Below are 16254 nucleotides of genomic sequence, written 5' to 3' on the forward strand. Positions count from 1 at the left end.
GAATAAGAAGAGACCCCGAATCGCCAGGGAAATGTTGAAAAACAAAAGTAAATCTGGGGCATCATGTTACTTGATTTCAAGCTTTATTACAAAGCTGTGACCACCAAGAGAGCATGGTACTAGCATAAAAACAGACACATAGACCAGTGGAACAGAATAGAGAGCCCAGATATGGACCCTCAACTCTATGGTCAAATAATCTTCGACAAAACAGGCAAAAATATACAGTGGTAAAAAGACAGTCTCTTCAATAAATGGTGCTGGCAAAACTGGACAGCTATATGTAGAAGAATGAAAGTCGTCCATTCTCTTACACCGTAAACAAAGATAAACTCAAAGTGGATAAAAGACCTCAAAGTGAGACTGGAATCCATCACAATCCTAGAGGAGAACATAGGCAGTAATCTCTTCGATATCAGCCAAGCAACTTCTTTCAAGATATGTCTCCAAAAGCAAAGGAAACAAAAGTGAAGATGAACTTTTGGCACTTCATCAAAATAAAAAGCTTCTGCACAGCAAAGGAAACAGTCAAGAAAACAAAGAGGCAACCCACGGAATGGGAGAAGATATTTTGCAAACGACAGTACAGACAAAAGGTTGATATCCAGGACCTATAATGAACTCCTCAAACTCAACACACACAAAACAGACAATCATATCGAAAAATGGGCAGATATGAACAGACATTTCTCCAATGAAGACATACAAATGACTATCAGACACATGAAAAAATGTTCATCATCACTAGCCCTCAGGGAGATTCCAATTAAAACCACATTGATATGTCACCTTACACCAGTGAGAATGGCCAAAATTAACAAAACAGGAAACAACATCTGTTGGAGAGGACCTGGAGAAAGGGGAACTCTCTTACACTTTTGGTGGGAATGCAAGTTGATGCAGCTTCTTTGGAGAACAGTGTGGAGATGCCTCAAGAAATTAAAAATAGACCTTCCCTATGACCCTGCCATTGCACTTCTGGGTATTTACCCCAAAGATACAGATGTTTTGAAAAGAAGGGCCATCTGTACCCCAATGTTTATAGCAGCAATAGCCACGGCCGCCAAACTGCGGAAAGAACCAAGATGCCCTTCAACGGACAAATGGATAAGGAAGATGTGGTCCATATACACTCTGGAGTATTATGCCTGCATCAAAAATGATGAATACGCAACTTTTGTAGCAACATGGATGGGACTGGAAGAGATTATGCTGAATGAAATAAGTCAAACAGAGAGAGTCAATTATCATATGGTTTCACTTATTTGTGGAGCATAACAAATATCATGGAGGACAAGGGTTTTTAGAGAGGAGAAGGGAGTTGGGGTAAATTGGAAGGGGAGGTGAATCATGAAAGACTATGGACTCTGAAAAGCAATCTGAGGAGTTTGAAATGGTGGGGGATTGGGAGGTTGGGGTACCAGGTGGTGGGTATCATAGAGGGCACAAATTGCATGGAGCACTGGGTGTGGTGAAAAAATAATGGATATTGTTTATCTGAAAATAAATTAATTAATAATAAAATACAAAAAAACAAAACAAAACAAAAACTCAACATTCCTAAGATAAAAGGGGATTAAAAATTGGTTTCCCTATACTGATAGCATTGATTGGTGAAAGGGGTTTATCTTGAAGTTTAACTTTATATGAACATTAGAAAATGAAAATAAAAAAGGAATAAACTAAATAAAAAAAATAAAAATGGAATGCAAAAGAAAAACAAGGGTGTATGTATCAAAAAGTTCAGTTTAGAGGGTTAATATGGAATTTGATATACTGGACATCTCAGTCTGAGGGTAAATAGGTTAAAAATTTATCTATATAAAACAAATGAACCAGAACAGTGGGAATGAGTTAAAAACAAAAATTGTATCTATGAAGTAGTGGTGGTGGTTTTCTTGTCTTTTTTTTTTTTCCTTTCCTGGTTGGTTTTCTGGGGGAGAGGCCTTTCATGTGGATTTTCAGGCAATGATGTTCCCTGATTGAAGTCCTCCCACCCCTCTCAATAGGGTGGGCTCTGAGGAATCCTGTTTTTTTAGGTCTTTGTTCTCTAGAGGTTTTTATGTTTGTTCAGTTTTTTTTTTCTCTTGCCTTGACCTTTTGGATGGTTTTTGGAGGTTTAGAGGAAAGCAAATTGCACCCCGACCTCCCTCTCAGAGAGGAGCCTCAGTCTGCTCCCCTGTCGGTGCTGCAGGCCCATTGAAATTCCCTCTTGGCCTCTGACCGAGCAGATTTTTAGTCATCGTCCCAGGGAACATAGAATCTTCTGCTTGTACCTAAAACGATGGCAGCAGCCTCTGTCTGGGCAGCTCCAGACTGCCAGAGAGGTTCCAAGCAGCGATCCCACACTGAGCTTTTCACACTGGCCCGGGCTGAGAGTGCCTGTTCTTTCTCTGTCTAAAAGTTCTGGGCTTGCAAGCACTTCTCTCAGGGGAGGGTGTGGGTCGCATCTGTCTCAGGATCTAATAGCAGGGCGCCAGTCCGAGAGCATAAGCCTGGGCTTTCGCACACCTCTCTCAGGGGAGTGTGTGGGGCATGCACCTGTCTCATGCTCTGATAGTACAGCGTGGGTCTAAGAGCAATGGGCTGGTGCATGCGTCTCAGGCTCTGTTAGCAAGTCTCAATTTTCTGCTGTCTGGTGAGGCTCCCAGCCCAAACGGGAGCCAGACTCCATGTGATCACGTGCGTGCTGGCAGCTCAGGAACCAAGATCTGGTTTCTCCAACACACTCTTTTTGGCTACGTGCTGGGGGTGCTGTACTGGGTCTGAGGACTTAAGACACTCTCCTTAGTCGCCCAGATTCACATAATTTACCCCCAATATGCTTTGCTCTTTTTGAGTGCTTTCAACCAGAGTCTAAGTTAATGCTGGTCACCAGATGGAGGGCACTCTTGTATTGGAGTATTACATTCCAATTGGTCGCCTTGGGTGGGTTGCTTCTACTTTTGTTTATTTCAATATAAGTCAAACTTTCTCACTTTGCTTCTCCTGCTCACTGATGTCTTCTCCCTCGGTAGAGATCAAGACATGTATAATTCTGATCTCAGGCTGATTTCATGTGTGATCAGAGTTCTTTGGTAGGAAATATCCTCACTGTGGGGTACAGGCTGAAACGGCGCCACCTCCTACTTTCCTGTCATATTGTCTCATCTCACATGACACTTAGAATGAAATTTCAAGAGATAGGAAGTCGGCATTTTATGGATAGCAAATCAATTTCATATGCATTGAAAACTCACATTCCATCACTTTCAGCCATATTTCCTACAAAGAATGCCCCATTTAGTCCTCTTTTATGAACACATATTCCCACTAACCTGCCTACAAACAAAGAAAAAAAATTATGTGTCTGGGTAGAGTCATATTGCTTATCCCTTTTCCCCTGCTTTTTCACATGTTTCTTTACTACCATGAGAGAGTAAATCATACGTCATTTGTCTTCCTGAGACTCAGAGATGTGACATAGCCCAATGCTCTCCACAACTTTGCCACATGAGGCAAGTGACAATAATTCATTCTTCTTTATGTCTGGGTAAGAGTCTGTGGTTCCTTTGGAGGACAGTGAGATGGTAGTAGTGTCTGGGAACTCCAGCTTTGTTGTCAGTCATGAACACAACTGGAATATGACTACATCAACTGCGACTTGGCAGAAATTGACCTGAAGCCTACAAATCAAACTCCACAGCAGAAGAGAAAAGAAACCACAGATACTTTGGGAGAAGTCTGGAGACATGGCTTAAGGAGAAGTGGGCGGTTGGTGCTTAAGTGGGCAGCGAACCAATGAAAAAGACAAAGGACAGAAGAGAGAACACTGGGAACCCACAGGGATAATGTTTCCCAGTGCCACTTTCTGTGCCCAACAGAGGATCTGAATGACATGATTTCTTGCCAACAAAAGGTCTTGAGTCCGGAGTTATCAGATCATAAGCCTTGACAGATATCGACTTGAAAGAACACTTTTTTTTTTCCTGGAGAGGACACCAAAAGCAACCAGGTGCAGATAGCCTGGAAACCATGATCAGAGACAGTACCAGGAGACACAGAGGGAAGATGGTGGGTTGTAGCAGTGCATCCGTGAGAGGCAGTGTTCTTGGAGATGACTCGATGGGGGCAAAGGTAATTTGGGGGTCTCACAAAAGAAGCATAAAGACTGAACTACTGGAAAAGTCACGACTGTGAGGACACTAACTGCCTCACATACAAAAACGAAGTCCCAACCGTGGAACATCGGGGGAACTCTCTTCCTCTGTCCAAGTTCCTTAGTCAAAGAAGAGACTCTCCAATAGGGGACTAGAAGAAAGCCCTTCCACCATGCTCTCTCCTAACCACAGCATTCTGCAGGTGTTCATTCTGTTGAGTTGTTCAAACGTCTCCTTTGACAGGCAATCCAGTGCACACCAAACTAAACCTCACCATATTCAGCACAGAAACCAAACACTCCAAATGGCAGGCAAGGAGAGCCCCTGAAGATGACTTCCTTGAGGTCAGGGGTCAGTCACAACACAACAGCAGAGGGCATGCATCCCCCACACACGTGAGACTTCCTCAAGAGCCAGCCCTTGGCCACTCCATGATGTCTTCTTCCTAAAGACATTACTCTCAGGGTCGAAAACAGAATGGGCTTTGTGAATAGAGAGAAGACAGAGACCTAGATCCAATGCAAAGATGAAAAACTCAACTGATGCCGAAGAAAAAGAATAAGGAATGACCATGGCCAGGCAATCAAAGTGAAACCTATAAATGTAGCAAGCCCGATGGAGGTTGAAAGCAGCATCCAGAATACTCATTGTACATAGAAAAACACAGAAGACATCAGGGAGTCTCGAATCACGGAGATAAAAGTGATAAAAAAAAATAGGGCCCTAGATGAAAAGATGGGTAGCAGACTGGATGCAAGGCCAGGAAGCTGATAGAAGCAGATGACCTGGAAGGAAAATTAGTGACCTGGAAGAAAAAATACTGAAAAATAAAGGAGGATAAGTGAAAGAGAGAAGAAAGAATGATGGACATGACAATGAGCTTAGGGAAATCATCGACTCCAAGGAATGGAAAAAGGTGCCTATTCTAGGAGACCTAGGAGGGAGCAAATAAAGAAGGCCAAATATTTTGAGAAATCAGAGCTGAAAATGTCCCTCATCTGGGAACAGAAACAGAGCTCCTTATTAAGAGGCACAGAGGACTCCCATCACCATCAACAGATGCAGAGCAACACAATACATAGTGTCATTCCCACTGCAAAAAATAGCAAGAGAGGAATTCTCTTACTCAAAAATGTGTGGGAGAATAGTGTGTCCATATCCAAGTCACTGACTTCAAGACGCAACTTATATCAGCTCTCAAAGCAGCTAGGTAGATCAAGCAACTACAGCCCTAGCTAAAATCCATATCCCCTGCATTTTTGAACAACGTGACAGAGTAGTGGTTCTTGTGTACAACTCTGAGCTAATAAGAAGAAAAATATTGGGTCCTTTGGTTTGTCCATCAGTTCAGAAACGGCCTTCAGCTCAGCTCATGATCTCAGGGTCATGGCATCGTCTCTGGTCTCAGGTTCCCTGCTCAGGGGCAAGTCTGATGTCCCTCCCCATTCCACCCCCTTAGTGTGATCTTTCTGTCTCTCTCTCAAGTACGTTCATGTACATCATTTGACCCCCCACCCCCAAAAAAAGTTTGTAATGATTTACTAGGGCCAGAGGATGGTTTCTTTAATTTGGACCTAGATCCTTATGGAATGCAGTCAGGTAAAGAGCACTTCCCACAATCTTAAAATGCCAGGCCTTTGCTCTGAGCTCCCTTGTTCATTCTCCTGTTCTTTGTCTTCCTGTATCTCCTCACCAACCTGAATCATCCACTGTCTGTCCTGTTATAGTGGCCCTTTGTTGTCACATTGTTCATCCTTTCCTGGCTCCATTAGAACATGCCCATCTTCTGCAAAAAGTACCATTTGGTTATCACATAAAACCATCTGGGGGATAGTCATGAGAGGGTTAAGGCAGGCTTGGACTGCCATATCTCCATTCAGTTCCCCAGAGGAGAGCTGCACCACCCTGTGGGAATGTTCAAGGTTCTTTGACATTTGAATCCAATTCTATGTGACTTTTGTAGATACACGTGTTCAACTTGAAACTGGCAAGAGTGTCATTCAGATGGCTTCATTTGTGCTATAAGTCTCCTTCAACATGCTCCTTGCTTACTCTTTGGACTCCAAGTAAATGAGTCCATCTGGGACTCAGGTTCTAGGGTGTAGAGTCTGACTTTGGTGATTGGTCAGTTTTGAAAATTGGGAGGCCCTATGGCACGATTTCCTGAGATGATAGAGGAACTCATATCATCGATGTTGAAGACTCCAAACATATCTTTAGAAAGGTTGTAAGTGATCCCTGTGAGGTTTCCTTGGATGTCCTTTCCCTAGTCAGAAGCACCCTGATTGGGTGGGAGGACAGTATACATGTGTGGGACACGGAGTTCCTTCCCTGAGTCTTTGTTTGAGACCTGATTCTTTGTTGGCCTTTCGTGGTTAAGATGGAATGATAGATACTTGTCTTTCTCCAGAGTCCAGAGGGATTTGCTGACTGTTACGACAATAGAATACAAAAGTGGCCATGGGGAATGTGACATTGACTCACTTTGCAAAATTACTTGGTGAGAGACCCTGTGGGCTACAGCAGTTGGGATGCCTTGGGATCCTCTTGGTGCACTCATGACTACTACGACCAAGTGTAGATCAGGCATGGTTTGGAGAGGGGTGGTGGCTCTGACCTCAAAGTTTTGTGACATCAGAGAAGCAGGCTTCTCTAAAGCAGCAGTCCCACTCTCATGACCTTGAGTCCTATGGCTTTAGGTAGGAAGCCCAGTAAAAACTAAAAATAGCCCTTTGAGCCTAATCAAGAATTCAGGTTGTCTTGTGTGTTAATTTCCATGTCCCCTTTCTAGAGAAAGAGAAAAAAGAAAATGACATATGGCATACAATATTTTAGGTCAACATTTCTCCAGAGACGGCAAGGTTTTCCTATTTCCACTGCAATTTCTAGAGATCTCAATATACAGTGAGGCCTCATGGATATCATTAGCTCTCTGTGAGGTTTGTCATCTTGTGGGTTAGAGAGTCCTTACTCAGCATCTTTTACCTATGAGTCAGTAATGACTAAGGAAAGGAAAGTCCCTTTTCAAAAAAAAAAAAGTTAGGGAATGGATGTATTGTGCTGTCTGTGTCCTCATCTCCTCATGTTAAGAAATACTATTTATAAGGGATTAGGGCTCTGTCTACCTGGAATTACCTTGAACACTATTGCAAAGGCTTCAAGGAGAATGACAATCTGCATGATAGCTAACCCTTAAGAAAGAGCTCAGGAAAGCACACCTTGTCATCATTAGTTAACTCTACCTGCTGTGGTAATGGATATAGCCATGTAGGCTCATTCTGTTTAATCAGAGGAAAAGGAACAGACTATATTGATGGCCTGAAAGGTCCAATCGATCAGAACTGAAGATTGAGCCACAATTGCCCTTGCAAAGACTAGTGGATAAAGAAGATGTGGTCCATATTGGCAACAGAGTATTCTTCAGCCATCAGGGAGGAGAAACCCCTGATACGTGCATTGACATGAATGTCCCATGACTGGGTGATGGGAAATGAAAAAGGCAAGCTGACAAAGAGAAATAATATATGGTTTCTTTCATATGTGACCCAGGAGGAATACCATGAGCCTTAGAAGAAAGAATGGAAAACTGAAGTGGAAGTAGTCAGAGAAGGAGACAAACCAGAAGTGACTCAGGACTATGAGGAACCATGCTCAGGGTTACAGAAAAGAGAGACGTGCAGGGAAGGAGGGAACTGCTTAATTGGTGTTTAGGAGTTGTGGCATATATTAGGAGGAGCACTAGGTCTTATATGGAACTAAAGCATCCGTGAATACTCCGTCAAAAACGTATGATGGATGATAGGCCTATTTCTTCAACAGAAAAAAAAAAAAAAAACCTGACACTTTCAAAAGCAGGTGAAGATAGAGAAAAGGATAAATTTTATTTTTGTTATCTCTACTTATTAAAATGTTATGGAATTTGTATCCTATAATTTCCTTATCTGAATTGGGTCTTTATACTTGTAGAGTCTACCAGCCTCCTACATTTTGGGAATCAATGAAAAGAAACAACATTGCCTTCATTAAATGTCTATAAGAGTTGACCAGGAAAATGATTTGGATCTGACCTTCTGTGTGTTTGGAGGTGTATGACTACTTCTTCAAATGCTTTAGTCACTACTAGAGAGCTAAGATTTTGTAGGGGTCCTGAACTAATCTTGGGAGTAGATATGTGTCTTGGAATTTATCCTTTTCCTCAGTGTAGGATTTGCTGGCATAATTGTGGAGAGGTGTCTTTGGGGTTATTTTTTTTTTCCTATCAGTTGTCATGTGGTCTCATAATTTCAGCTGTATGCTTGTCTCCCCATTTAATCCAGTAATGGTTATTCCTGTTTGTTAAAGTTTTCAAAACTGACGTGTGAGTTCTCTTGAATTTTTCCTATTGATTTGTTTGTATTTCTTTTATTTCAATGATCATATGTATTATTTCTTTTTTTTTCTGTTCACTTTGGAATTCGTTTCATCATTTTCTAGTTCCCTATGCCATCGGTTAGGATGCTTTTATTCAGTGTTTTGAATTTTTGGAAATAAATGCATTTATTTATTTATTTATTTATTTTTAATTTTTTATTTTTTATAAACATATATTTTTATCCCAAGGGGTACGTACAGGTCTGTGAATCACCAGGTTTACACACTTCACAGCACTCACCAAAGCACATACCCTCCCCAATGTCCATAATCCCACCCCCTTCTCCCAACCTCCCTCCCCCCAGCAACTCTCAGTTTGTTTTGTGAGATTAAGAGTCACTTATCGTTTGTCTCCCTCCCAATCCCATCTTGTTTCATTTATTCTTCTTCTACACACCTAAGCCCCCATGTTGCATCACCACTTCCTCATATCAGGGAGATCATATGACAGTTGTCTTTCTCCACTTGACTTATTTCGCTAAGCATGATACGCTCTAGTTCCATCCATGTTGTCGCAAATGGCAAGATTTCATTTCTTTTGATGGCTGCATAGTATTCCATTGTGTATATATACCACATCTTCTGTATCCATTCATCTGTTGATGGACATCTAGGTTCTTTCCATAGTTTGGCTATTGTGGACATTGCTGCTATAAACATTCGGGTGCACCTTCCCCTTTGGATCACTACGTTTGTATCTTTAGGGTAAATACCCAGTAGTGCTATTGCTGGGTCATAGGGCAGTTCTATTTTCAACACTTTGAGGAACCTCCATGCTGTTTTCCAGAGTGGCTGCACCAGCTTGCATTCCCACCAACAGTGTAGAAGGGTTCCCCTTTCTCTGCATCCTCGCAAGCATCTGTCATTTCCTGACTTGTTGATTTTAGCCATTCTGACTGGTGTGAGGTGATACCTCATTGTGGTTTTGATTTGTATTTCCCTGATGCCCAGTGATATGGAGCACTTTTTCATGTGTCTGTTGGCCATCTGGATGTCTTCTTTGCAGAAATGTCTGTTCATGTCCTCTGCCCATTTCTTGATTGGATTATTTGTTCTTTGGGTGTTGAGTTTGCTAAGTTCTTTATAGATTCTGGACACCAGTCCTTTATCTGATATGTCGTTTGCAAATATCTTCTCCCATTCTGTCAGTTGTCTTTTGATTTTGTTAACTGTTTCCTTTGCTGTGCAAAAGCTTTTGATCTTGATGAAATCCCAATAGTTCATTTTTGCCCTTGCTTCCCTTGCCTTTGGCGATGTTCCTAGGAAGATGTTGCTGCGGCTGAGGTCGAAAAGGTTGCTGCCATTGTTCTCTTCAAGGATTTTGATGGATTCCTTTCGCACATTGAGGTCCTTCATCCATATTGAGTCTATTTTCGTGTGTGGTGTGAGGAAATGGTCCAATTTCATTTTTCTGCATGTGGCTGTCCAATTTCCCCAGCACCATTTATTGAAGAGGCTTTCTTTTTTCCATTGGACATTCTTTCCTGTTTTGTCGAAGATGAGTTGACCATAGAGTTGAGGGTCTATTTCTGGGCTCTCTATTCTGTTCCATTGATCTATGAGTCTTTTTTTGGGCCAGTACCATGCTGTATTGATGATGACAGCTTTGTAATAGAGCTTGAAGTCCGGAATTGTGATGCCACCAACTTTGGCTTTCTTTTTCAATATCCCTTTGGCTATTCGAGGTCTTTTCTGGTTCCATATAAATTTTAGAATTATTTGTTCGATTTCTTTGAAAAAGATGGTTGGTACTTTGATAGGAAATAAATGCACTTAACCCTATATTCTTTCCCCATAAAATGTTTTGGCATCATCCCATAATTTTCTTTAATTTACTTTTGCTTGTCCTTCCTTGACCCATTGCTAGATCGGGAGTGTGTTGTGTTTTCCACCTATGAGTGTCTGGCTGTGTTTCTCATTCATATGTGGGACGTTGGGATACCAGGTGGTGGGTATTATAGAGGTCATGGATTGAATGGAGCACTGGGTGTGTTGAAAAAATAATGAATACTGTTATGCTGAAAATAAATAAAAAATAAATTTAAAAAATTAACTAAAATATAGGGTTCCTAATGAAAAGATGGGTAGCAGACTGGATGCAAGGCCAGGAACCTGGCAGAAGCAGAGGATCAAATTATTGATCTGGAAGACAAATACTGGAAAATAATGAAGGAAAGCCAAAGAGAGATGGAAGAATGCTGGAACATGACAGTGAGCTTAGAGAAATCATTGATTTTAAGAAAGGGTATGAGGTTCCTATTGTAGGAGAACTAGGAGTGAGAGAATAAAGAAGGCTGAGCATTTCTTTGAGAAATCAGAGCTGAAAATATCCCTCATCTGGGAACAGAAACAAAGATCCATATTCAGAAGCACAGAACACTCCCATTACCATCAACAGAAGCAGAAAAGCACAAGACATTGTATTATACCCTCTTCAAGATTTAGCAAGGGAGGAAATTTCGTTACCCAAATATGCGTGGCAGAGTAGTTTGGCCATAGCCAAGTCACTGACTTCAAGACGACAAGCTATACCAGCTCACGAAGCAGGTCGTATAGAGCAAGCAACAGCAGCCCAAGCCAAAATCCATGCATTTCTGAACAATGACAGAGCAGTGGTTCTTTAAGAAGACAAAGATTGGGTGCCCGGGTGTGTCCATCAGTTTAGAGGTGGCCTTCAGCTCAACTCATGATCCGAGGGTCATGGCATCGACTCTGGTCTCAGGTTCCCTGCTCAGGGGCAAGTCTGTTTCCCCTCCCCAGCTCCACCCCTTGAGTGTGATCTTTCTATCATTCTCTCAAGTACATGCATGTGCATCGTTTGACAAAAAAAAAAAAAAAATAATAGAAACAACACCAGTTTACAATGATTTACTGGGGCCAGAGGATGGTTTATTTCTTTTGGACCTATGTCCCTTTGGAATGCAGCCAGGTACAGAACATCTCCCACCATCCTAAATTATCCGACCTTCACTCTATGCTCCCTTGATCATTCTCCTCTTCTTTGTTTTTCTGTATCTCCTCACCAACTTGTAGCATCCGCTGTCTGTCCCACTGTAATGTCCCTTTGTTGTCACATTGTTCATCCTCTCCTGGCTCCATTAGAATATGGCCATCTTCCTCAAGAGGCACTGTTAGGTTATGGCATGAAGCCATTTGGGAATGGAAATGAGAGGAGTAAGGCAGGCTTCTGCTGTGATATCTCCATTCAGTTCCCCAGTGGTAGCTGCACCACCCTGTGGGAATGATCAAGGTTCTTCGACATTCCAATCCGTTTCATTGCATCCTTTTGGAGATACACATTTTCACCTTGAAACTGGCAAAAGTGTCTTTCAGATGGCTTCACTTGTGATATAGATCTCTTCCAACATGCTCCATGCTAGTACCTGTGGCCTCCAAGTACATCAGTCTGTCCTGGACTTCAGGTTTTAGGGTGTAAGCTCTGCCTTTGGTGCTTGGTCAGTTTTGAAGAGTGGGAAGCCATTTTGGCACAATTTCTGGAGATGGTAGGGGCACTCGTGTCCTCGCTGTTGAAGATTCCAGTCATATTTTTGACAAAGTTGTGGGTGTACCCAGTAAGGTTTCCTTGGGTGGCCTCTCCCTAGTCATAAGCGCCCTGATTGGGTGAGAGGAACATATACATGTGCCGGACATCGAGTTCCTACCCTGAGGCTTTGTTTGAGACCTGATTTTTTCTTGCTTTTTCGTGAGTAAGATGGAATGGTGGATTCTTGCCTTTGTCTGGAGTCCAGATGGCTGGTGCTGACTGTCACAACTCTAAATTATGAATTTGGCCATGGAAAAAGTGACACAGACTCGCTTCGCAAACTGCCTTGATGAGAGAGACCCAGGCGGCTTCTGCAGTTTGCGAGGGTTTGGGATCTTCTTGGCCGACCCATAATACTCCAGGCAAGTGTAGATCAGATGTGGTTTGGGGTTCGATCAGGTGTGGATAGTGGTTGCTATGACCTCAAAGCTTTGTGACATCACAAAAGCTGGCTTCACTGAAGAAGCACTCCCTCTCTCATGACCTTTGAGTCTTTAGCTTTATGTAGTATGAGGGTCTGTGATCAAAGAAATGAGACTGATACAAATTGAAGGACAAGCAAAGCTTTATTTCATGACAAGCATCAAGAATAAACTGACAAGTCAGGGCTGTCTCTTATGAAAGTGTGTCGACGATGACCCTGGCAAGTCTGCTCCCAACAGGGCTACTCTGGACGAGGCCTCTCTGCAGATGAGGCCACTCTGGAAGAGGCCTCTCCCAGGATGAGACCATTGCTAATGAGGTTGCTCCCCAGACTGGGGCTGCTCCAGCGAGGCCACTCCACATACAAGGCTGCACCCAAAAAAGGCCACTCTGGAGGAAACCCTTTCCCCAACAATGCTGCTCCTGCAGGGCCGCTCACTGAGGAGGCCTCTCCCAGTTGAAGCTGCTCCCTGGAATGAAACAGCTCCAGCAAGGCTGATGCTCAGGATGACGAGGCCACTCGTCGCTTGGGGTGGCAAGATCATTCGCAGTGTGGTTGCGGCGTTTTGGCCGTTCCTCGCAGCGACGCTGCTGAGGGCTGCTGGCATCTCAAGGCCACTGGCATCTTGGGGCTGCAGGTGTCAGGACAGCTGATGGCTGCTGACTGCTGAAAGCCGCAGGTGTTTCGGGGGTGCTGGCATCTCGTGGGCACTGGCATCATGGGGCTGCAGGCGTCGGGACCGCTGATGGCTGGGGGCCACTGTTGGCTGGGGGCCACAGGCATCTCAGGGCCGCAGGGGGCTCGGGGACGTTGGGGACTTGGGGCTGCAGCGTCGGGACTGCAGACGGCTGGACCACTGGTGGCGCTTATAGCTCTTAAAAGAACTGTTACAGCCTTTATATCTCTTACAAGTGCTGTTACAGCTCTTCTGCTCTCACTGATTCTTCCTGCTCCCATTGACACTTTCAGCTCCTGCTGACTTTTCCTTCTCCCCCGACTCTTTCTTCTGCTCCCTTCTCCTTCCTTCGATGACTCTCCTGCTTCATACCCCTGACAGTATCGCAGACCAACCTTTATGGAGGTGGTTGAGCCCCGCCCCTACACAGGCGGCCAATTGAATCCCAACTCACCCAGTGGATATATGCGCGTCCCACTGATTGGACATCTCCACCAGGCCTTTCCCGCCCCTACATCCAGGGTCCACAAGCAAGTTCCTCAGGGCGGGACAGGCCCTTACAGTAGAATGTCCTGGGAAGTACTAAAAAGAGCCCTCTGAGCCTGGACAAGAAATCAGGTTGTCTTGTGTTATTGTCCCACCCACCCCTTTCTAGACAAAGAGAAAAGAAAATGTCATTCGGGATACCATCCTTTAGGTCAACATTTCTCCAGAGACTGCAAGGTATTCCTATTTCCACTGCAATTTCTAGAGATCTCAGTAATCAATGAGGTCTCTTGGGTACAATCAGCTCTCTGTGAGGTTTGTCATCCTGTGGGTTAGAAAGTCATTTCTCAGCATCTTTTACTTATGGGTCAGTGTGAATAAGGGAAAGAAAGTCAATTTTCAAGGAAATATATTAGGGCATGGATGTTTTGGTCTATCTGTGTTTTCATCTCCTCCTGTTTTGAAAGACTAGTCATAAGGGATTAGGGCTCTGTATACCGTCTTTAACCTTAAACACCTTTGCAAAGCTTCAATGAGTGTGATATTCTGAATGAGAACTAACGCTGAAGCAAGAACCCTGGACAGCACTCCTTGTCATCATTGGTTAACTCTACCTGCTTTGGGAATGGCTATAGCTATGTTGAACAATTCTCTTCAATAGAGGAAAAGGAATGTCCTATATTGAAGACCTGCAATGCCCACTCGAGCAGAACTGTGGATTGACCTGCAATGCCATTGCAAAGACTAGTTAATAATGAAAATGTGGTCCATATTGGCAACAGAGTATTCCTCAGTCATCAGGGAGGATGAACTCCTGGTACTTGCATTGGCATGAATGCCACAGTGATGCAAAATGAAAGAGGCAAGCAGACAAAGGGAACTATCACATGGCTTCTCTCCATGTACCCCAGGAGTAATACCATTGCCCTTAGTAGAAGGAAGGGAAAACAGAAGGGGAATATGTCAGAGAAGGAGACGATCCAGGACTGACTCAGGTCTCTGAGAACCAAGCTCGGGGTTAAAGTAAAGAGAGACATGCAGGGAATGAGGGAACTGGCTAATGGGTGTTAAGGAGTTGTGGCATATCTTAGGATGAACACTACTTCGCATATGGAACTAAAGCAGCAGCGCATGCTCTGTCAAAAACGTATGATGGGTGATAGGTTGGCTTCCTCAACATAACAAAAAAAATCAAAATAAAAACAAACTTGCCCTTTCAAAAGCAGATGAGAACCGATAGAGAAAAGGAAGGAATTATATTTTTATTATCGTTACTTATTAAAACAGCATGGAATTTGATTCCTATAATGTCCTTATCTGTCCTTACCATTATACTTGTTAAGTAGAGTTTACTCGCTTCCTCCATGTCTGGAATTGATTTTAAGAAATGACATTGCCTTCATTAAATGTCTAGAAGAGTTGACCAGGAAAATTATTTGGATCTGGCCTTTTGTGTGAAGCGAGTTGTTTGAATATACTTCAAACACTTTAGTCACTAGAAGAGAGCTCAGATTTTGTAGGGTACCTGACCTAATCTTGGTAGTTGATAAGTGTCTTGGAATTTATACTTTTCTCTCATTGGTGGCATAATTTTGGAGAGGGGTCTTTTAGGTTATTTTTTTCCCCTTCTATAAGATTTCGTGTGGTATAATACTTTCAGATGTATGCTTGTCTCCCTGTTTTATCCAGGTAATGGCTTCTCCAGTTTGTTAACTTTTCAAGGCTTACATGTGAGTTCTCCTGATTTTTTTCTATTGGATTGTTTGTATTTCTTTTATGTCTATGATCTTATGAATTATTTCGCTTTTGCAGTTAACTTTGGAGTTTATATCTTCTTTATTTATTTCCATATGTCATCAAGTTAGGTTAATTTTTTCAGTGTTTTTAATTTTTGGTAATACACGCATTTAACCCTATATTCTTTCCTGATAAAATTGTTTTACATCATCCCAAATGTTTCTTTACTTTCTTTTGTAAAGGTACTTTCTGATTTTATTTCTTTGATTCATTGTTAGTTCAGGAGTGTGTTGTGTTTTCCAACTATTAGTGTCTGAGGGTCTTTCCCTTTCATAAGTGATTTCTTTCCATTTTCATACCTTCGTGGTCATAAGTACACCTGATAGGAATTAAATTCTCTTCTATTAATAAAGACTGGCATTGGACTCCAGCACAGGATTTGTGATAGACAATGCTAGGTAGGCCATTGGACAGAACTTCTCTTATGGTCCTCAGAGACATAATCTTATGCATGTTTCCCTGAAGCTCAGGTGGTCCAGAGAGCCCATGATGTCGTCAGTTATCCCTTACCAACTTTCCATCTGGATGATCTGTCCTGTGCTGAAAATGGATATCGTAGTCCCCAACAATATTGGATTGAGGTACCCATCTCCCTTCCTTTCTGTTCATATGCTTCCAACATTTAGATACACCCATGTTGGTGGTGTGTATGTTGGCAAATCGTCTAAGTTTCTGATGTCTTGATGCTACATCAAGATGCTACTTCCGGTAATCTTTTTTATCTTGAAGGCATAATCACTCTATATGTCTATACGCCATAGGCATAATCACTTTGGCT

This window comes from Mustela erminea, chromosome Y (genome assembly GCF_009829155.1).
Source record: "Mustela erminea isolate mMusErm1 chromosome Y, mMusErm1.Pri, whole genome shotgun sequence".
In the NCBI taxonomy this organism is placed as follows: domain Eukaryota; kingdom Metazoa; phylum Chordata; class Mammalia; order Carnivora; family Mustelidae; genus Mustela; species Mustela erminea.